Below are 23,759 nucleotides of genomic sequence, written 5' to 3'. Positions count from 1 at the left end.
CGATGCCGGCACTGCACAGGGAGAGTCGAAGGCACCTCGACACGCTCAGTACCTATCCAGAATACTAGTTTTAAGATTTGACAATGTCGATATGTAATCAAGTGAAGAAGAAAGTACGGTTACGAGGGATCAGTCGCTATCGGCGAGAGATCAGTAGTAACTTTGAAATTTGAGGCTAAAGGCAGGTCATTCGAATGCTTGAAGTTTCGTTCTGCAAGATCAGCAAGCACAGTGAGTAAAATTGTGTGAAACCTGGAAACCCGTGAAGCCATTACCTGTCTGGCAATGTCCAGATAACATAAATGATATTTTATCAGTTAGTGATAACCTGGTAGAATTGACATGCATTTCGCAGAACTCTTACTAATCATCGCAGATAGATGGAATGTTTTTGAAGTGGTAGGATTTTCCAAAGTGCTCTGTAATTCACCAACCTATCTATAATAAATTTTCACCTTAATAAAGAATGAGGTGTCATCGAAAATCATCTTTTGCGCATCCTAAAGTGGTATAAACTATTGTCCTTCTATGGAGGAGATATGATAGGCACAGACTAATAGAGAACGTAAACAGTACACGATAACTCCGCGTGCCTGGTTAATGTTCCGTCAACAACTGAATAGAGAAGAATGTCCAACCATGAATACGGAACTCAAATATTCGGTGGATGTTACAATACTGAGAATACTTTAAGGGGCATCAGTATTTCTGGTATTGACAGTACGTCGTATACCCACTCAGACCGTCGCCTCATCAGTCTTCAGATTTGATGCGGCCCGCCACGTATTCTTCTCCTGTAACAACCTCATCATCACAGAGTAGCACTTGCAACCTGGATGTACCCCAATCTCTGTCTTCCTCGATAGTTTCTACCCATACAGCTCCCTCTAGTACCATGGTAGTTATTCCCTGATGTCTTAACACAGGTCACATCATCCTGTCCCTTCTTGTCAGTGTTTTCCTACACTCCTTTCCTCTCCTATTCTGTGTAGAACCTCCTGATTCCCTACCTTATCAGTGCACCTAATTTTCGACATTCGTCTGAAGCATCACATCTGAAATGCTTTGATGCTCTGCTGTTCCGGCTTTCCACATGTTTCACTACCGTACAATGCTGCGCTCCAAATATACGTCCTCAGAAATTTCTTCCGCAAATTAAGGCCGATATTTGGTACAAGTTGACTTCTCTTGGGCAGGAATAAACGTTTTGCCAGTGCTAATCTGTTATTTTGCTGCCTACATAGCAGATTCTCTTAACTTCATCACTTACTGATCAGCAGTTCTGATGTTGAGTTACTGGCAGTTCTGACTACTATCGTCTTTCTCAGATTTACTCTGTCCATATTCTGTACTACTTAGACTACTGTGTTCAGCAGACCATGCAATTCTTCTTAACTTTCACTGAGGGTAGCAATATCATCAGCGAATCTTACCATTGATTTCCTTTCACCTATAATTTTAATTCCACTGTGGAACCTTTCTTTTATTTCCGTCATTGTTTCTTCGATGTATAGCTCGACCAGTAGCGTCGAAAGACTACATCCCTGTCTTACACAGTCTCCGTAATTGAGTGGTTGGCCTTTGAGTGCCATGAAGGGAACCGGGTATTGCCACAAGTTTTTCTGTGGTGGGGACTGGAACAGGGCTCACTTAGCCTAGAGACGGCGATTGAGAAGCTGGGTGAATGAATAGCAGTGGTCCCAGAGACGCTCCCCTCTGCCTGATTGCGAAGTTTAGTTGAGCTTTAGGAATATCGTATTAATAACATAGGTTTTCCTCTTAACTGAAAAAGAAAGAAAATTGAGTGTCAGCAACTGGATCTCATAAAGGGGAAAAAAAGCTATTAAGATCTTTCACTCGCACATCAATCAGCTTTCTAGTGCAGTAAGTAATATGTTTCTATCAATTGTGGATGGTCATCAAACCATTCACGTGACTGACGTCATTGTCACGTTAACTTTCTATGGCACCAATGTATTCACCTCCGTTTTTTCAGCATTTCATTTTTAGAAATTAGGTACTTCAAATCGTTTGTGACTTTGATAACTTCGTGGTATTGGAAGAGTGTGGGAAAGTCAGCTGATAAGAACTTAAAGAAGGAAAATAAATTTTATTTTATTCTCCACGCTTTCCATTTACGACTCAGCGCGTAAACTCGTAAAATAACAAACAAACTGCCTTAAGTCACACATCATGATTTGTTTTTATAATTCAATACACGATGCATTTCGAGCACCGAGTACTCATCTTCAGGTGCTTGGCCAGTTTACATCATTTTAGGTTTAGGTTACTACTGGTCGTATTAAGACTACATAGGTATATTACGTGGTAGCACATTGTGACTAAAATTTTTACAAAACTGCGATGAAACCGAAAAATTACTGTTTCCAGTGCTGCTTACATAGTTCGTAGCCATCATATGAGTAGACACTGTTACATACACGAATACACTTTTCGTCATACAGCGCATTTGCAAATAAACTTCAAACAAGTCAAAGAATGTTCAAATGCTCAATATATGTTTATGTTGAAATGTAACATCTGTGTATGTAGAACAGCAACTTCTGTGTAGTTCAATATTCTTTGACGTGTTTGAATTTTGTTTCCAAAATTTGCTATGAGACAAAATGTGTGTGCGTGTATACAAATATGTCTATGCATGCCACTAATGGAAAATGTAATTCTTTTCGGTTTTGTCGTAACTTCGTAAAAAGTGTACTCACATTGTGCCACATTTAATATGCCTATTCACTTTTAACAGGACAAGTAGCAACATAAATTCGAAAAATGATGTAAACTGACAAAGCACCTGCAGATAAGGCCCTACAGCTCGAAACGGATCGTGTGTTCAAATAAAAATCATGATTTGTGACTGAGTGTCATTCGTTTAATACGTCACTGAAGTAATAGTCACGGAAGCTACAATGACCACAAAGGATAAAATGAACATAAATTTGTCGTTAATAAATACAGCTGAATAGTAAAATGAGTGGGGGAGGGGATAACACTTCTGTTTTCCTCCCTGAAATTATCCTTTTTCTTTCCAGTTAGTCATTTGTTCCGTGTTTTTCTACAATGTCTATCTGATTTTTAACAATTCGTAATTCGCAGTCAGAAAGACTGCCATCTGCGATCACTGCCATTTTGCAGCTCCTCCCATTAAGATGCCAGTCCAGCTCATTTCTTTCACCTCTTATCTCAAACGGCTCTGAGCACTATGGGAGTCAACATCTTAGGCCATAAGTCCCCTAGAACTTAGAACTACTTAAACCTAACTAACCTAAGGACACCACACACACCCATGCCCGAGGCAGGATTCGAACCTGCGACCGTAGCAGTCCCGCAGTTACGGACTGCAGCGCCAGAACCGCTAGACCACCGCGGCCGGCCCTCTTATCTCATACATTACGACAGAGATAAGCTGATGCCCTACCTGCTGTTCTTATCACATGCTTGTAGGGTCCGCAGTTGTTGACTACTTGAAAAGTGAAACAGGGAAAAACATGAAATTAAATAATGAAATTCCTTCCGAAAAAGTGTGTTCTTAATGTCTTTCAATTTTTTTAAGTAAAATTTTCACAGTATTCCCAAGTATGGACAAGATTTGCATTTTTTAAAAGTGGCGAAATTTCTTGCTGTTCAAATTCTCGCTCTTCATGCACTCGTACATACTTCCCTAAGTCACATACGCGGCAAATGAAAACAGCAGAGATAGCATCGAGAGAACGTGTACCTTCAGACATTCACTTCTTGTGTAGGGTTAATGAAACACGAACTGTATCGGCGTAGGGCGTAGAGGTTCGTGAAAACTGGAAATAAAAATTTCATTCCGATGAGCGTCGTAGTGCGCAGCTAGTTTCTTACAGAAATAGGGGATTCAGGTCACATACTGTCAAAGAGTGAAACCTGTTAGATCGCACCTACTTTCCATCTCCGGGAAAACCGTAGTGCGATCACATGCCTGTATCGGACCTGGAATTAAAGTAGATAAAACGCTACCTCTTCCGTAATGTCGTCCGTCGTGGCGTAAGTCATACACAGCTAACTTTCACTGAGTAGCACTTTCTGGCCTAAACGCACGTGCTTATACGACACGATAGGAAAGAAGCCCTTACCCGTGTCGAAACGAAGAACTGCGCGGGGACGTGCATCTCTTTCTAAGCAGAAATGATGCATTCGTGTAGGAGGATATCGAAAACAGATGAACGAAATTCTTTCACTAATTTTCGAAATAGTGTTTACACATTGTTTTTATTATACCGAAAATGAAGACAACAGAAACTTCAAGAAATTCGAACTGTAATAAAGAAGCAGAGTACTTGCACAATTTGTCAGAGGATGTTGGTTCAAGACGTGAGTAATGGTGCGAAGTCGATTACTTTGCCAGTAGATTTAGACCCCACTGAATCACTGAGGTATGGAAATGTCATCAGCTCTGATGGGGCCCATTTCGGCCAAAGTATTCTTCAGCGAAGAAAACACGCACACACATTCATATAAGCAAGCACACATGACTGCTACCACAGGTAGCTGAAGCATTTCAAGACCTCAGAGCTCCAGTGAGGTCTATGACTGTTACGTGGAAAAGCTAACTTAGCGTCCGGGAGAGAGGCGTACTAATAACATGCCTTTCTTGTGCTGACGTCCAGTTGCACCACAGAAAGAGAAGTAGTAGTTACTCAGAGATGAAGAGGCTTGCCAGGGAGAGGCAAGAATAGAGAAAACTGCATTAAACCAGTATTAGAACTGTAAAAGGAGAATCGCAAAAAAACTCGAAAGAAGCCTGCACCATTGATTTATAAGTATGTGCAAATGTGTTACTTATTGATTATCTCGTTCTAGCAACGAAAATCTGGTTGTCCTATTAAACAAGGTATAATAGGCTCTGATGGATTTCCCCGAGAAAATAAACTTACTTTTTGTTTATATATCTTCAGCCTACAGGGTTTCCATTACCACTGTGTTCGGGTGAGCCAAATACGGCTAAGTATTTCTTAGGCCAGCTTCAGCGTTTAATATTTTTTTTGTGGTATTCAAAAAATTTAAAAACCTCTCTCAAACCGGCCTGATTTAGCTTCACTGATCAGGATAGTATATTAAGGGAATTTTCATTCACAAAGCAGGCTTATCACATTCACACTGTTCAGTACTGTTCTATCCTGATTGAATTGAGCTTAACTTAAATTACATAAGGAAGTGAAGCAATTTCGAAGTCTCGGTGGGACGAAAATTGTCAGTCGATCTCCTGAGAACATTTGTAATAATTATTAATTTTCGGTGATCACATGGGGAAGACCGGAGATCTGCTGGTAAGACCGTGTTAGCCTATTTATTTGAAGTAACTGGATATCTTTAGCATACAAAACGGCAGGTTCGTCCAGTGTAAATCAGACGTTCCCCAGTGATCCCGTGCAACACAGCGTAGTAAGCAGACACTTTCAATAATAATCAGTTAAATAATACGCGAACACACTTACTTTAGTTTAGTTTAGTTCATGTATTAAATTCCTTCTCATACAGAATCTCATCAAAATGGCGGCTAGCTCAACAATACATACGTATACATCCTCCTTCTTTCACGGCTAATCGGCAAGATCGTTGTTTTTATAAGAGAAAACATAGATAGCAGAGAAGCTATTCCATGGAGTAAATTGACGCTGCAAGGAATAATAGGGCTTGAAACTACTTTGGATTGATAATCATCGTATATTAAAGTTTAGGAATCGGTAAGATAAGAAGAGATATTTCGAGATATGTACTGAGTTGTATAATTTATAAAATTTCTGTAAATATCGCGGAGAGACCGCTGCAAGAGACATTACAAGCGTTACTGGACACTTTATAGGAAGCTGAGGTGTTAATATACCAAGTCGTTCGATTTTTCGTTGGTTGACAATCACCTGAAGAGAACGTCAGTATGACTAGTTAAATAATGCTGTCGCCGAATTCGTTTCCTGGTCTCTGCCCAAACCTAACTTGTTTCATCACTAATGACGTCGTTACCAACCGTAACCGTAACCTGGATGGCTGCTGTTAAGTGTTAGCTGTTAAACAAATATTATAGACAGGTTTGCAATTGACACTAGAGTGCATCTCGCGGACACGTTCTTCTTAGAACTGCAAGGCACCTTAGCACTGAGTACTGTTCAGATGGCGCACAACAGCGAACGGTTGGTGCAGAAGTATGAAACCAGAAAAACACGCAAACCTCTGTGTAACGGCAACTAATTATTTTAATTCCGTTCAATAACCATCTCTGTGCCTGTCACACTTCTTGGTGTACAGATCGTAAAACGATGTCATATTCAAGTGAAAATCGCAGCTGAGGTCTATCGTGTCTGAATCTAGAATCATTCAGTTTAAGGAGCTCCATTAATTTAATAAAGAAACGTACTTCTGTGATAATGGCTAAGAGAACACTTTTGATAGAGGAAATATGACTGTTTCGCAATTGATAAAGCATGAAGAAAGGCAACCACACTTTAACTGATCTCCAGCAAAAAATGCTTTACAATGGAACAAACTTGTTACAAACTGATAACACTTCATCTGCCAATAAAATATCTTTGTAACCACAGTAGAGACAAACGGCTTTCACGGATATTAATGTACGGCTGGGGCTCACGAATGTAAATACTAGGAGACATTCTAAACCATGTGCAAATATCGGTTTAGGCACAAACTTTTGTTTTAATTGGACATCCCATATACATGAGAAACAACACAACGTAACATGAGAAATCAGAATAATAATGGCGTTGGTTAAATCGCAATATCTCAATTACATTTCGAGAAACTGGAACGCGCAGTTGACGCGTCAAATGAACGAAACGCGCCTCTATTGCACTTCACGCGACGCAAGTGTGACCCGCACGTTGCTCGTAATCGCGATTTGAGTCACGTACGCATTCTTAATTTTACTATTACCACGAAGGCCGAAAGTAATAATAGGGGCTCCTGCTACAAACGTTGACATGTACATAACGTTGTCCCTCTTGCGTCTTGTATTTATCTACATAAAAACTACGAAACAGTACACGCCGCCCCGTTACAGCGTCCAGGTCAACCCTTCGCCTCTGCGGTTGTTTACGGGAACGGGCTGTAATCGGCGGTATGTGTGGAAACTGCTCACTACGAAGGGGGTTGTTCTGTGTGGAAGTACGTACAGGTACATGGCATCGGTGTACTGTTCACTGTAACTGGTGTTACTGTTGTAATCGTGATTCTAATTTACCTGTCCATCCGTTCTAGGCATTCGACGTGGTACAAACAAATGAGGAAATGGTTGACATGATATTATTGTACGGAGAATGTCACCAAAATGGCACACGTGCATGCCCAGCGGTACTCCAATAGACGTCATCCGACCCAACATACCTTCATGAATATTGTTTGAAGACTTCGCGCAAATCGGCGGTTGCCTTCACGAACACGGATCCGCAGCAGAGGCGTGCCTCATGAAGCTGCAGAGGTGGCTGTTCTGCATGGCAACGACGTTCACAATCGCCTGGAATAGTCAGTAGGTTCTGCGGCAAGGCCATGACTATATGCGTAGGATACTGTTTACCGATGGGGTGACATTTACAACCAAGGAGAACGTCAGCTTAGCCGGCCGTGGTGGCCAAGCGGTTGAAGGCGCTACAGTCTGGAACCGCGCGACCGCTACGGTCGCAGGTTCGAATCCTGTCTCGGGCATGGATGTGTGTGATGTCCTTAGTTTAGTTAGCTTTAAGTATTTCTAAGTTCTAGTGGACTGATGACCTTAGAAGGTAAGTCCCATAGTGCTCAGAGCCATTTGAACCATTTTCTGAACGTCAGCTTAGACAATATGCACTACTGGTCATCAGAAAACTCACTGGATTCGCCGGGCTGAACGTCAACATCGGTGGAGTGTGAGTGTATGGTGTGGTATTGTAGGAGACCACATCATTGGCTCGCATTTCATTGAGGACACTCTTAACGGGCGACAGTATGAGCGGTTCTTGAGATGTACCTTACCTGGACTGATGGAAAACCTACCCCGTCATTTTCGTCAAATAATTGGCGTCAACGAGACTGATGCCCCCCACATAATGCCATGGTGGCCCGACAGGCGCTAAACCATCAATTCCTAGGTCGATGGATTGGTCGGGGCAGTCTCATTCAGGGATTTCCAGCACGGTCGCCGAACTTTATTTCTCTGGGGTTCAGGTGAAAGATGGGGCTTATAAGCAGGTCCCAACAACAGTGGATGACATGACAGCCCATATTACCGCTGCATGCGCTGCAGCAACACCACAATCACTGACAGCCGTGAGTGGATCCGTGATTGAGCGCGCACAGGGCTGTTGCCAAGCAAATGGCAATCTCTTCGAACACACGTTGTAGCGTTCGGGCTGGGAGACGTGAGACTGCGCACCGGCGTACATTTTGTGTATTACGGAGAAGACGTATGTTCGTTTTTGATGATACTACTGAACGTTTATGTATACGTTGCACAATCTGCAACGGTTCAATTGTCTGGCAGTCATTAAAGATGTTCAGTGACATGTCTTGTGTACGGAATGTACCATTGTGTAACTGATGTACAACCACGTACAAATAGCATGTATCCCTCTGTGCGACCCTTTGACAACCATTAATTCTGTTTACTCGGGCCGGTGGTTACCGGTATTTTGTTACCGTAATGTCCATTGTAGTACCATCGAAAAGTTCAATTAAGCACGTACGAGTAAAGGGTGTCCTCGTTTTCATTGTGGGTGACTGCACATCCGTACGTTTCCCAGGCCACGTACTGACAGTGTTCATAGCACTATGTAAGTACAGTACTTTCCGCATAGTAGTACGTCAATAATATCGCGATTACGAGCAATGTGCGGGACGCATTTGCATTGCGGGAAGTGCAATAGCGGCGCGTTTTTGTTTATTTCGCCCCGCGAAGTGACCTCGCGGTTTGAGGCGCCATTTACCGGATGGCACGGGCCTTTCCGCCGGAGGTACGAGTCCTCCCTCGGTCATGGATGTGTGTGTTGTTCTTAGCATAAGATAGTTTAAATTAGTTCAAGTAGTGTGTTAGTCAAGGGACAGATCACCTCAGCAGTTTGGTCCCTTAGGAATTCACAAACATTTGGAAAATTTTTTCGTTCATTTCACGCGTCAGCTGCGCGTTCCAAGTTCTCGGGATGTGATGCAACTAACGCCATTATTATTGTGATTTTTCATGTTGATAATTGTGCATGGGATAGTATGGAGTGCCCATTAAACAAAAAAAAAACAACTTAAGTTGAAACCAATATTTGCACACGGTTGAGAATGTCTTAGTATTCACTTTCGTGAACCCCTGCCGTACATTCATATCCATGAAAGCCGCTCACCAAAATCTGTTTTAGTTACAGAGATATTGGCGGTGAAAAGTTTAGGCGGGACAGCCTGTATATCAATCTCTTAATACGCTCACGGAAGTTAACTTTCACTGGTTATACATTCAAACAGTCTAGATCCAATTTCAACGCTTCTATTTCTGAAGACTGAAGCATAATACGAGATTAGATGAATCATCTGCCAAGTACTTAAATGTGAATTCTAGTCAGGTAGATGTAGCTGAACGCACATCTTCAAAGACACTTTCTCAGCCCTGAGAACAGTTTCAATATACCGATTAGAAAAAAAGTCATTTGCTGGAAATTACTTCACGAGACCCCACTTAGTGATTAACAACTACCCTTTTGAACGGGCAGGACATTTTGATTGCCAAGGCCTCGACATTTCATACACCTTGAAGAATTATATAAACAACAGGATTTACTTGGGTTTTTATGTTGCGCAATAAACAGAATTTCAAATTTTAAACTCATAAACAGGATTCAAACTCAGACGTAGGGGTGTGAAGTTCGGCTCATGGGGGAGACGAAGTAAAATAGCTGGCAGCAAAAGTGCACCGTTTCAAAGATGAGACCTTTCAACGGTACGTTCGCATTAGAAATGAAAGTACCCGAAACTAGCTTTCGTACACAACACTTACGGCACGAAGAGTACAGGTAATTCGCCTTCATAGCAAATGTATCGATTTCGGCAGACTGTAAGTGTTCATCATAAAGTAGTAGCCGAGAAAGCGAGGGACGGTGGATCGAGGGGGTCCTGCCTAATACATGATGAAATATTACTGTGCATAATAGATACTTAAATAATATTTTTCAGTAGATTATCAGGTAATAGTCTTCCGTCCCACGAAATTTAAACTGTAGTGCATTTCTCTTCCCCCCTCCCCCTCTCCCCCCATCGTCTTCCTCCTCCTCCTCATTTATGTATTAATATGTTCAATCGCTTCCATTTCAAAGCATGGCCAGTCTATGCAGTAAAATATTATGGGTTGTACCAGATAGCGAAACATACACATTTTCCAGAAATTGTTTTGAAATCTCTCTCCTAAAAACACGCGTTTTTGTTTTTTTTTTTTTTTTTTTTTGTTTCTGGGCATATACACACAGACCGCGGAATATTATTATTATTATTATTATTATTATTATTATTATTATTATTATTATACTGCCTTCACCGAAATCCATCAAGATTGACAGATAATAAACTGTAGAGACGAGTATTTTAATCCCAGAAGTCTGCTTTCATAAATCTAACGTAGCTGACGACGCGATTCCAGTGACATCTTGATCCCTTCAGCTTGAATGGCCCCATTATATAGATAACGGATAACGTCGAGTAACTACTACGAGCCGTGTAAGTTCGTAAATGGTTTAAAAAAGTCAAATTATTTGTGTAGCAAGTTACACTGTGATCAAAAGTATCCGGACACCCCTACAAGCATACGTTTCTCATATCAGGTGCATTGTGTTGCCACCTACTGCCAGGTACTCCATATCAACGACCTCAGTAGTCATTAGACATCGTTAAACAGCAGAATGAGGCGCTCCGCTGCTCTAACGGAATTCGAACGTGGTCAGGTGATTGGGTGTCACTTGTCACACGTCTGTACGCGGGATTTCCACAGTCCTAAACATCCCTAGGTCCACTGCTTCCCATGTGATAGTGAAGTGGAAACGTGAAGGGATACGTACAGACCGACCTCGTCTGTTGACTGACAACAGACCGTCGATAGTTGAAGAGGGTCGTAATGTGTAATAGGCAAACATCTATCCAGAACATAACACGGGAATTCCAATCTGCATCAGGATCCACTGAAAATACTATGACCGATAGGCCGGAAGTGAGAAAAATTTGATTTCATGGTCGAGCGGCTGCTCATAAGCCACACATCACGCCGGTAAGTGCCAAACGACGGCTCGCTTGTTGTAAGGAGCGTTAACATTGGACGATTGAACAGTGGAACAACGTTGTGTCGCGTGCACAATGTGGCTGTCCGATGCCAGGGAGTGGGTATGGCGAATGCTCAGTGAACGTCATTTGCCAGCTTGTGTAGTGCCAATAGTAAAATTCGGAGGCGGTGGCGTTATGGTGTGGTCGTGTTTTTCATCGAGGGGGTTTGCACCCCTTCTTTTGCCTAGCACTATCACAGCACAGACATACATTGATGTTTTAAGCATCTTCTTGCTTCCCACTGTTGAAGAGCAATTCGGGGATGGCGATTGCATCTTTCAACAAGCATAATGCACAGCCTGTGGCGGAGTGTTTACACAATAACATCCCTGTAATGGACTGGCCTGAACAGTCCTGATCTGAAACCTACAGAACACCTTTCGGATGTTTTGGATCGCCGACTTTGTGACAGGCCTTACCGACCGACGTCGATACTTCTCCTCAGCGCAGCACTCCGTGAAGAATGATCTGCCATTCCCCAAGAAACCGTCTAGCACCTTATTGAACGTATGCCTGCGAGAGTGAAAGCTGTCCTCACGGCTAATGGTGGGCCAACACCATATTGAATTCCAGCATTACCGATGCAGGGCGTCACGAACAACTTGTAAGTCATTTTCAGACAGGTGTCGGGGTACTTTAGATCACATAGTGTATCAGCCACCTTCATGGTGTTCAATTCTAACCCGTTACGTTAGAGCAATCGCAATACTGGCTACAGGAGATTACTTCTCTTTGACGATAAACGCGATTCGTCTGAGAATACAGTCTGTCTATGGAAAACAAGAATTTTTTTTCTGTGGTGAATCATATGGCTGTAACGTCACGCATTAAAGCGCCAGTCGTCAATTAGATGGGGTTAGACGTGATGAACTCGGCATGAGTTGGCATCAAGAAGGCAAGCTGCTGTCAGAGTATGGATGACCTTGACTACCTCACAGCAAGGAATAACTTATTAGGACACCTATAGTTCAAAGTGTAATCTGAACCCCGGCACAGCGTAGCATTTTCCACTGCCGTGAGCAGAAGTCACAGTAGCTGCAGAAGTCGAGTGGATTTGTGTTCCACTGACGTACCAAAGTAAGGGCCAAGGACAAGTGCTTAACCTCAATACTGTGTGAACAAAGACAATAGTGCACTCACAGATGTTCGTAAAGCGATTATTAATAGTACGTACATGTACCAAATCGATAAGAGAAGTGTCGCAATTTTTGTTATGTAGGTTGTCTTTGGATCGGGCAATTTAAAAAATATAAAAATAAAGTGAATTAGAAACAAACCAGACTGATCCTGTTGCACTAAATATGTTAGTCACGGACAATAGATTTTTCAAGTTTCGTTATGAACTATAATAATGCTAAAATCTCGGATTCACTGTGAATGCATGCAACTGTGCGTGTAAGATTAAATAAATTTTTGTTTGCTTGAATGTAGCGCCCGCGAACCACCAACACAAACACAAATTACAAATATAAAAGTAAGAATTGTATAGCAACAGACTAAAGCACACTTAAGACTGAAAGAATACGATAGAGAAATCCGCCTGCTTCTCACAAGAGTAAGAATGTAAATGATATATAAAATTGCAGGCCCTGATACATGCTGCAGCCTGAGAGGAGTTACAGCTCATCTGAAAATAACATACGTACGACAAACGCAAAGCTTCAGAGTTACGCTCGCATGGGTGCGTGTGTGTGTGTGTGTGTGTGTGTGTGTGTGTGTGTGTGTGTGTGTGTGTGTGTGTGTGTGCGAGGACGAGGAGGAGGAGGGGGGGGGGGACTGGCTGGCTGGCTGTATGTACGCAAGAGCAAACATATTGAATACAATGGTAAACATTTTTTTTTTATATCTTGCAACAATTGTTCTTACTGTCACAACTGCGAATCTGAGCCAAGCCAAACGACTTGTCAAAGAAAACACAGTACTGAAAATTAGCATTTGTTATCCATGAATTCTTAAATTCGACAGGTTGTTCCCAAAAACTGTGCTCCTTGGGCAAGCCTTTAGCAAGGCTGATTGGCTGGGGAACTTGAATGCTAAAACAGATTCGTAGCGTGGTTTGTAGCTTGGAGGCAGCAGCCCTCTTGAGTGCAGGAGGGACATTAGATACCCTTTTGTCTGGAAGGATGTTGTAAGTGAAGTGTATATCAAGTCGGGACTGAGTGATCAGCAGTGGTCCATAATTAAAAAATGCGTTCCCATGCACACGCTTGGAATTCAGATTAGAAATTCCGACTTTGAGAGTGTGTGTTGCGGCTTAGTTTGCTCGCATATGGTTTGTTAGTATGTTTCGTACTAATTGGTGGGGCATTTTCTAGATGTAAATGGCGTGCGATGTACGATGGAGTTGACAAGGTCCTTCGGAAGCCAATGATGTTAGATGTTTCCGTGGTAATTGCATTGATGTCGTTTCTGGCCTACTGATTTTGAAGTGTTTTCATGTCATCTTCCTGGCGTGCGTACGGGACTGTAGTACTTCCTCTTCCGATGTTGCGGTGGTTTACCATACACTGGAGGGGGAAGTGGCTGTGAGGTTAACAACCCGAATATTGGAAGACTAAGCCAAGATATACGCCTGAGGTTTGTTGAAGAAGAAGAAGAAGAAGAAGAAGAAGAAGAAGAAGAAGGAGGAGGAGGAGGAGGAGGAGGAGGAGGAAAAAAAAAAACCACTGAGGTCTATAGTGTTCTGGAGGACTAATATGCTCTTATCTAAGTTCGGATATTTGTTTATGCAGTACTCTGAAATAGGCCAGAATGTGGCGAAGGGCGCTTACTGGTCAGGTATACGGAGCTTCTTAACTAGCCGGATGGGATTTCAATCATTATCGATTCCTGTAAATTCTCTACGAAACATTACGAACACTATTGGTGGCTTACGGTGCGATACAAATCCGCACGTAGTGCCTCCATCTCTTATCAACTTGTCGAAACGTGACTTGCACCAGCTCTGTCAGAGACGTCACAAATAGCTCTGCACAGTAGCCGCCGGCCTCCTTTATCGGCTTGCTGTCCGTGTGCACAGGCGGCGTGCCTGTCGTGTGCGTGTGGACGGAGAAGTGTCAACAGAGCCCGGCCGGCAGATCCGGTCGGCGTACAGGCTCCGGCTTTCTGGGCTGACACTGAGGCAAGTTCAGGGTCGCGAGTCAACGGGCACAGCCCGCCACCTCGCCCTGCTCTGGGCGTGGCAAACAACTGCCTCATTCCCGCCCGGTCAACAGCTGTGTTGGCTATTCACGCGTACGCAATCTATATGCAAAGAGCTGTGGCGAGATACATTTGTAGCAGATGAAAGGGAGATTCGAAAACGCCGATACTGCCGTAACTTTGGAACATTCTTTCGACTGTTTTTCGAAGTTCCACATGCGTCCGCAGAGGGAAGCCTGACGCTGCTAGCGCACGAGACATTATGTTACGGGTACGATCTGACCAGAAACATCCGAACATCGCCGCGCGGGATTAGCCGTGCGGTCTATGCGCTGCAGTCATGGACTGTGTGGCTGGTCCCAGCGGAGGTTCGAGTCCTCCCTCGGGCATGGGTGTGTTTGCCCTTAGGATAATTTAGGTTAAGTAGTGTGTAAGCTTAGGGACTGATGACCTTTGCAGTTTACGTCCCATAAGATTTCGCACGCATTTGAACATTTTTTGAACATCCGAACATCTGTTATTGACATGAGTATGGGATGTGCGTACTCTTCGTCTGACTGCTTGAACTGTACTGGGGATGCTTTCAGTGATGTGACTGAATGTCTGTGGAGGAATGGCAGTCCATTCTTCCCTAAGAGCAGAAATCAGAGTAAGTAATGTTATTAGATACTAGGGTTCAGAGCGAAATCGGATTTCTTCCTTCATCCTGACAGTCATTGTCTCCGAATTCCTCCTCTACTGCACACACTACACAACACTGTGAAATGTGTTCGTGTCCTGTATCAAGCGTTTTCTTAAGAGTAGTTAGGCGACCACACCTAACAACGAAACACACCACCACCACCACCACCACCAACTTACTTCACTGTTGGCACTAGACACAATGGAAGGTAACGTTCCTAAGAGTTTGCCAAACCCAAACTGTGGCAGGGTTAGCGTGATTTCGTACTCCCAATAACTCGTCTGCAGCCGTCCACTGCCCAGTGGCGGCGCTCCTTGTACCACCTCAAGAGTCAGTCAAAAAATTTGGTACAGATCTACTAATATTCGTACGTTAGGATACAGGACCAGATACGTTAGGAGTCATCAGAAACGCAACAGACACCAGTCGCCCAATTGCTGGTGTGAGAAGAGCGTTGTCGTTGGCTGCATACCGTTTGCTGGCCATTGTTGTGAGCTGCTAGGTATGCATTGGGCTTGGCGACTAGCGAGTGCCAGGAGAAGGGCACTGCGGCGTGAGCGTGCAGACGGGCCGAGCCGCCCTTGGGGTGACAGTAATTGCCTCAGAGGAGCGCGCTTGCCAGTTTGCGCTGGACCGTGCGGGTCCACCATTCGTCACTGTCCCGGCTGCTTTGCGGGGCTTCCCGGCACCCCATCTGGCGGACAAAACTGCGCCCGCCGGCGTTTATTGCTCGCCGGGCAGGCTCGTTATTTTGTGCCAGGCTTCGTGTCAGCGCGTGGGGGGTGGGTGCTGTAAAAAGGGGAGCACTTGGCCAGTAGGACGCGCTGTTCCAGGCGAAACAAGTGCACTGCGCCAAGGAAATAGTGCGGCGTAGCATATGTGAGAACTTGGGTTCGTGTCAACTGTCTTCAAAATGACCAGTTTCCCTGTTTCTGAGCACAGATTCCAGTTACACAGTTTTCATTGTGTGTGTGAGGAGAGGAGGATGTGGTGGCTGAAGTGCTTTGGCCAACTCTTACATTACAGTGAAGGTTAAATCAAATAAAACTATTTCGTTCCAGAGACCTTTCCAAGTCTCAAACATCTATTACGTATAAATACAGACCAATGTGAAGAATGAAAATTTGCTTTGAGTTTAGGGGAACTACCAAATGGGCTGAAGCGTTAACGGGAATGTGGATTGAGGAGGGGGGTATAGTAGAGTAGACCGTGCAACTGTGCAAACCCACTGTGCCTTGGTGGGGTAGTGGTTAGCGCATCTGCCCAGTGAGCAGCCGACCTGGGTTCGAATCCCAACCTTCGTACAAATTTTAATTCGTTGTTTTAGTCTGCAAATATAAATAAAAAATGAAGGTCAACAAAACACTATTTCTGCTTATGTATTTTTACGCAGAAAGACTCACCAAATAAAACTCCATTGAGCTTTCTTCGTTACGTTATTGTATATATCAAACATTAAAGTTGGAGGAAATAAGCGTTCATTTGCACAAGGAAGAAAATATCTGGCAGGTGCAAAATAAACAAGTCTTTAAGACACTGTACTTGGAGCGTTGCGTTCATTTCTATGCACAATGCCTGGCAACTGACGTGGTAGTCTTAGAGTTAGTGAGATGCTGAGAGATTGTGTTCAGGTGTGCTTGTTCCCACCACTCAAACGCAACTCGTCAATGAAAAGATCCTAATTACAGTTTCCTCATCCCTTCTTCAAGACTTTTTCTCAAATGCAAACAGTAAACCGATTTTGGTGAAACATATGGCATTTTCAACAACCTGAGCTGTTTTGTAGAAAAAAGAGCATTTCGTCACCTCGAGGCAGTAGTCAACTAAAAGGTGCTAGTTTTACCTTTCAAATGCCAGTACTTCAGCAGTTTACCTCCCTCTTTTCCTATTTTACAACTTACTAAATAGAAAAAGCAGAGATCACTCTGACCCACATTGAATACAATAATCACGATATTGTAATGTCCGGTAAGAATAATGCGTTGCTTTGTATATTAAGGAGTAAAACCCGCCCGAATAGGCGTACGAGAAGGCGTGCCGGTCCCCGGCAATAATCCGCCCGGCAGATTAGTGTCGAGGTCCGGTGTGCCAGCCAGTCTGTAGACTGTTTTTAAGGGTGTTTGCCATCTGCCTCGGCGAATACGGATTGGTTCCCCTTATTCCGCCTCAGTTACACTACGTCGGCGATTGCTGCGCACACACTTTCTCCACGTACGCCTACACCATTATTACTCAACCACGCACAACATTGGGGTTACAATCGTTTGATGTGAGACGTTCCCGGGGAGGGGCGGAGGAGTGGGGGTTGTCCACTGGGGACCGAACCGCAGAATAGGCCTGGGTTCGGTGTGTGGGGCGGTTGTGGGCTGCTGTGGCCTGTTGTGAACCACTGAGGGCTACGGCGGGGAGAAAGCCTCTCCGTCGTTTCTAGGTCCCCAGTTCAATACAATAATGAGTCCAGATGCAAACTGAGATATAAGTTATACCATATAATATGACGAAATATACGCCTTTCTCATTTTTTGACACTTGTTAACTATCATGCAGCTTACGCCTTCGTCTTATTACTACCGATTTTCTTAGTTACTGACATCAGCTGTTCACAAAGTTCTGGATGTGAAGGAACACAATCGCTGGATGATATGTAATTATTATATTTTATCTTCGTATATTTGTTTCCTGATGTACGAAAGAGACGAGAGTTGGGTTGTTCGGGGGAAGAGACCAAACAGCGACTGAGGTCATTGGTCTCATCGGTTTAGGGAAGGATGGGGAAGGAAGTCGGCCGTGCCCTTTCAGAGGAACCATCCCAGCATTTGCCTGGAGCGATTTAGGGAAATCACGGAAAACCTAAATCAGGATGGCCGGTCGCGGGATTGAACCGTCGTCCTCCCGAATGCGAGTCCAGTGTGCTACCACTGCGCCACCTCGGTCGGTAAAGAGACAACACTTCATACATGAAGCAGCATAAACGGTATGGTGTTACACTGAATAGAAAATCATAGTCGCTAATAGAACATAACCGAATATTGGATAGTGATGCATTCGATACATATTCTGAATCACAAATTTACGACATTCACTATTTCTTAATTGAGCCGTACCACGAACCTTTATTATTACCTGCAAATGCTTTCTGCCCGCATGTAGTGAAAGGCAAAAGGTCTTTACATAGCACGGAATTCTCACAGGAATTCTTTCTAACCCAGGAATAATTTTTAACTCGTGTCATACAACCTTCTCTCCAGCTAAGTAAGGGTGTAAGGTGCACCACGCTGAACACTTTCAGCAGTAATGGTAACGCGAAAGCATCTCTACAGAACTGCGTACATCTTCTCAGTTGTTGGACTACGTGCAGAGGGAACGAACTGCTCGCCCAATTACCTGCAGCATCCTTAGCCCTGTAGGGAACAGTGTCCCCGCTGGAGGCCTCCAGGTGGCGGGCTCCAGTGGCCTTTGGCTGCAACACGGGGCTGGGTGTCCTCGACACTGCCCACCATAAACTCTCCAGGCGGTAAACGGCCTGGCCTTCTCTTCCGACGGCCGCCGCCACTAATTCTGATTTGAGACGTGGTACATACAACGCCCCGCGTAGACTTGATTCCTTTTTAATCTTTTATTTATTGCTGGCCTCTGTATGGGTGACACACATCATAGCTATTGCAGACCAATTCCACATGTTTCACGCATACCTGGGCGTTAAGTCGGTATTTAATGGTCTCTAATTCCGGCTCCAAACTGGCTAATGCTTTTAAAGCGACAGAGATTTACCAAACAAATAAATTAATTTATTTAAACTGGAGTGACCAGAAAAACTGCAATGTACATGACATAAAATATAACAAGAAAATGGACGCAGAAATTAAGAAACAGAAAAGGCTGCCAAATCAGTAAATAACAAAACTAAGCAAAAATAAATTATAATAAGTAATTCACTATTTTTTCCTGCTTTTGGGTTAGCATTCGGCAGTTCGATCTATTATAAGGCGTTCGCTATTCCTCTTGAGTTTTCTGAGATAGCAGGCGGTAATATTAGTCAGTCTTCCTTAGTTTCATGACAAACTGTCTGGTATGATAATCGCTCTGATATACCTGTATTCCGGACAATCATTTCGTGGTCACTCCTGAAGGATATACCAAACCGATCTTTCGGTAACTGTGCGAATCCGTCATTTTCTATACCCAGATGGCCACTCTCTGAAGCGTTAAGATGTGTTCACTGCTGCTCTGCTGAGTGAAATTTTTTTTACGTTTAGCGCTTCTTTAATAGTTGTGAGCCAGCCAATAAAAAAAATGTTACCCATACAGCTTGGCAGCCAACATTTTGCACGAGACATAAGAGTAGGCATTTAAGAATTAGTGTAAATGGTCTAAACGTGTTACGGCAAAAGTAAGTAAAAAAAAAACTGGGTATGGAAACGTCATTTGTTACTAATAGAGACTAATAGATTGTCGTGTTCATCTTTGCTGGTCTGCTTCTTATATCTTCTTAGCTGCGTTCGTCGTGTGTTAATTTGCATTCAAGGTTGAACGTAGTCCCGAACTTCGATGTTACCTTTGTCCAAAATTCATGATCATGATGCGCAATACTTCGGTCAGTGTTCAGTTTACTCTCAAGCCATATTCTGCGCTCAGTAGTAAGTTTATCCAGTTCAACAGGTCGTGTAATTCTTCCTTTCTTTCACAGTCACATGAACTTATTTACATCGTATCAACCTGGACTTCGATCCGACTTCTGTACCCAGTATTGCATCTCCGATGTATATGTTGAACGATAGAGGAGAGACTACATCCTCGTCTTACACCCATTTTAATCGGAGCACTTCTATGTCTTTCATTCTTATTTTTCCGTGTTCTTCTACATATTGTGTAGTACGCTACCTTCACGTATGTTTCTGAGAGATGAATCATCATGCACCATTTAACATTGTCGTACAGCTTTGATGGGTCTAAAACTTCTTTTAAATCTGTCCACCGTTAAATTATACGTCGGCTCTGCCTCTCTGGTGCCTTAACCTTTTCTAAAGCCAAACTTAACGTCGCGTAAAAGATTCTCAATTTCCTTTTCCATTAGTCTGTGCATTATTTTGGTCAGTAGATAGGATACGTGAGCTGTTAAGCTGATTATGTGATAGTTCTCGGATTTATTTGTTCTTCCTGTCTTCGTGACTGTGGAAAGTCTGATGGTATGTGTCAGTTGCAATAGATTCTACACACTAATTTGAATAACAGAGTAGGTAGCACTTTACGTAGTGCCTTGTTTGATCGCAGGTCGTGCAATGATTCGTCGCATTATAAATCTAATGGTGGATCACCTGCACGCTCCATATGACACCCATTCCTTCTTCCATCACGTTAGCAGCGAGTTCCTCCCTCTCAGAAATTTTATTTACTTATGTGTTTGTTTTGTCTGTCTGTTCGTTCGTTCGTTGCTGCTTACAAACTAAACCTGCAAGACTAAATAGGTAATGCATGCTGCGCAACGCAAATCGTAATTGTACAGATATTCCAGTAAGCATTCACGCAATCATTATTCGTTGTTGAACAAACTTGCCACAGATAGAATATCTATTGTAAGAACGTACCACCTAACCGCTTAAAACTAAATATCAGGGTTACAACACTTAGAGTAGGTGTGCCATTTTATATAGAAGTTACGACCCAGTATTTCTGGAGCAGTTAGTGTTTTGGTACTCCTGATTTTTTAACGGCTCAGTCTAGATCCTATGTGTAACCACTCACTATAGCTATACATTATATTACTGCAGTCACACTGTCGTTGATTTACTCAGTCCAATAGTATATTATCGAGTCCATTGGAAATCCTTCTCTAAGCGTGAGATGACCACTGTGTCATACGGAAAGTTTTCGTGGTATCACATCGCTGGCTCTACACCCTGGAGTGGCTCTGTACCAGCGTCAAACACAGCATCCATACTGGACTCATCAGAAACCTCTTCATTTCTCCGTGGTATATTCCGGAAGAGCACGGCACCGAGAACCTGACCACACCCCCAAATGTCTTCTGTTTGTACATCTTTGGTCACTGACCTTCCGGAACTCTTGACTATTCGCATCGTCGGTAAGGCCAGATCTTGATCTTAACTCGTAGTGATGTTTTTGCATCTGTAGTGGTCCTTAGAACTTGCTGGTCTTTAATTCTTAATAAACTGTTTCGATTGTAGCTGTCTTGTCTTTCTTGCTCAAGACCTCTTGTATTTTGATATTAATCTAGTTTAACTTTGGCTATACACTGAACTGACTAGTCATGGGGCAACTGCTTGTATCACGTCGGACCTCCTTTTGCCCAGCGTAGTGCAGCAACTTGACGTAGCATGGTCGTTGGAAGTCCCCTACAGAAGTACTGAGCCACTGTGCCTCTGTATCCGTCGCTAATTGCGGAAGTGTTGCCGGTGCCGGATTTTGTGGTCGATCTGGCCTCTCGATTATGTCTTGTAAATGTTTGGCGAGATTCATACCGGGCGATATAGGCGGCCAAATAATTCACTCGAATTGTTCAGAACAAATTTTCTTCAAACCAGTCGCGAACAGTTGTGGCCCGGTGACATGGTGCATTATCATCCACGAAAATTCCATCGTTGTTTGGGAACATGACGTCCTTGAATGGCAACAAATGGTTTCCAGGTAGCCGAACATAACCATTTCCAGCCAATAATCGGTTCAGTTGGAACAGAGGACACAGTTCATTCCTTGTAAACATAGCCCACACCATTACGGAGTCACCACCAGCTTGCCCAGCCTGAATCCATGGAGACTGCGCCACACACCACAGCTCTGGCTCGTTCAGTGAAGGCCGTCGGCCACTGCGTGGTGTCAGATAATGCGTGAAATTTGGCATTCTCGGTACATCCTTGACGCTGTGGATCTCGAATATTGAATTCCCTAACGATTTCCGAAATCGTCAAGATCTAACTCCCAATCTGCGTTCAAAGTCGTAATTCCCGTCGTGTGGTCATAACCACGAAGGAAATCTTTTCACGTGAATCACCTAAATACGAATGACAGCTCCGACAATCCACTACCATTTTATACCTTGTGTACGCAATACTACCGCCATCTCCACGAGTGCATATTGCTATCCCATGACTGTAGTCACCTCATTATATTGTTCACTAGAATATCAAAGAACTATCAGTTTATTTATTGCAAACTACGCTACGTACACTATCAGGTCTTACTTCCTTTCTAAATTAAGTAAACTGATAATCTTCAAAGTACAAGGTATGTCTGAAAATTCGGTGAATTGTCTCATAAAATCAAGGAAAACAGAGTTCTACCTTTACCGGCCTTCACCGTAATCGCCATTACTATGACACACTTCTGACATCGGTTATAAAGTTCTGGACACTATCAGCAAACGCTCCTTGTGGAATGGCTCGAAGCACTGTGGTCACGCAATGTTCGATATCCACTTCATTACAGGACGTGAGACCTGGTACTACCAATACGATCCGGAGAGAAAGCGACAGTCAGTGGCATGGTGTTCGGCGTCTTCCACGACTCCTAAAAGCACTCGACTGACAAAATCCAAGATCAAGACGATGTTGGTCGCCCGTTTCGGCATGAATGGCTTGATCCATCATGAAATTCTGTCCGAGAGAGGTGAGGAAGACAATGAACACCGTGCCATCCACTGTCGCTTGGTCTCCGGATCGTATTGATAGCATCAGGCCTGATCTTGTGTAATAATGCGGTTATCCAAGAACACGTGAGTACGGTGCTTCGCATGATTTCACAAGAGTCGTTTGCCGATATTTTCAAACAGCTTTAGAACCGACGTCACAAATATGTTGTGATTATTCTGAAGACCAGTAAAGATATTTCGTTTGTAACTCCAGTTTTCTTTTTCTTAAGACAATGCACCGAACTTTCTAGACGTACCTTCCATGTTCAGGTGTGCCTACTTGTCAACAGCTGAATGTATGTCCGTCCCAACCCTTTTAATCCTACACAAATACACGGGATATCACGTCCTGCCAGAAATGTTTATACGATGTGTGTCTAAAATAATAGAACTATTACTGTAAAACATTTTACTTAAAAAACGTACATAATTAGTTACTGTCATCCTCAATATACTACCCTCTATCCGTATAACGCTCCATGCGAATTTTCCAGTGATGGAAACAGTGCTCGAGATTTTCCTCTGAGTCGTTGGTAACGCGTACCGCTCTTCCTTTCACTGCTTCAATGGACTGAAATCTTGTTCTTTTGAGTGGATATTTGACCTTTGGGGAATAGATAAGTCACATGGTGCTGGGTCAGTCGAATAAGGCGAATGATCCGATACTGGGATGTTCCACTCAGGTAGAAACCTCTTAATAGACAATGCGGCATGAGCCGGTGCGTTGTCTTGCTCTCCCACAATTCGGTTCATTATTCTTACTTTCTTGCGGATTTGAGCAAGACATTCAAGGTAGCAATTTGATTAATAGTGTGACCTTCAGGCAGCGAGTGAAGATACGCCGTTCCATGAATATCGAGGAGAAAATCTGCGCTTTGAATCTTGATTTGCTCGTTCGAGAATTTTTCACTCTCGGTGAAGTTGGGCCTTTCCAGTGCATGGGTAGGGACTTCGTTTCTACTTTTTCGATATTTTCACCCA

At 43.4% G+C, this 23,759-nt stretch overlaps 1 protein-coding gene across 7 annotated transcripts in view; it reads left to right on the top strand.

Annotated features, from left to right (window-relative positions):
• The window catches only part of LOC124591006 (oxidation resistance protein 1), a 775,097-nt gene that overhangs the window by 84,105 nt on the left and 667,233 nt on the right, over positions 1-23,759 (top strand). The window lies entirely within an intron of this gene.

Source organism: Schistocerca americana, chromosome 2, assembly GCF_021461395.2.
Source record: "Schistocerca americana isolate TAMUIC-IGC-003095 chromosome 2, iqSchAmer2.1, whole genome shotgun sequence".
Lineage (NCBI taxonomy): Eukaryota > Metazoa > Arthropoda > Insecta > Orthoptera > Acrididae > Schistocerca > Schistocerca americana.
Note: the sequence above shows the minus strand (reverse complement) of the source record. Positions and strands in the feature narration are given on the sequence as shown.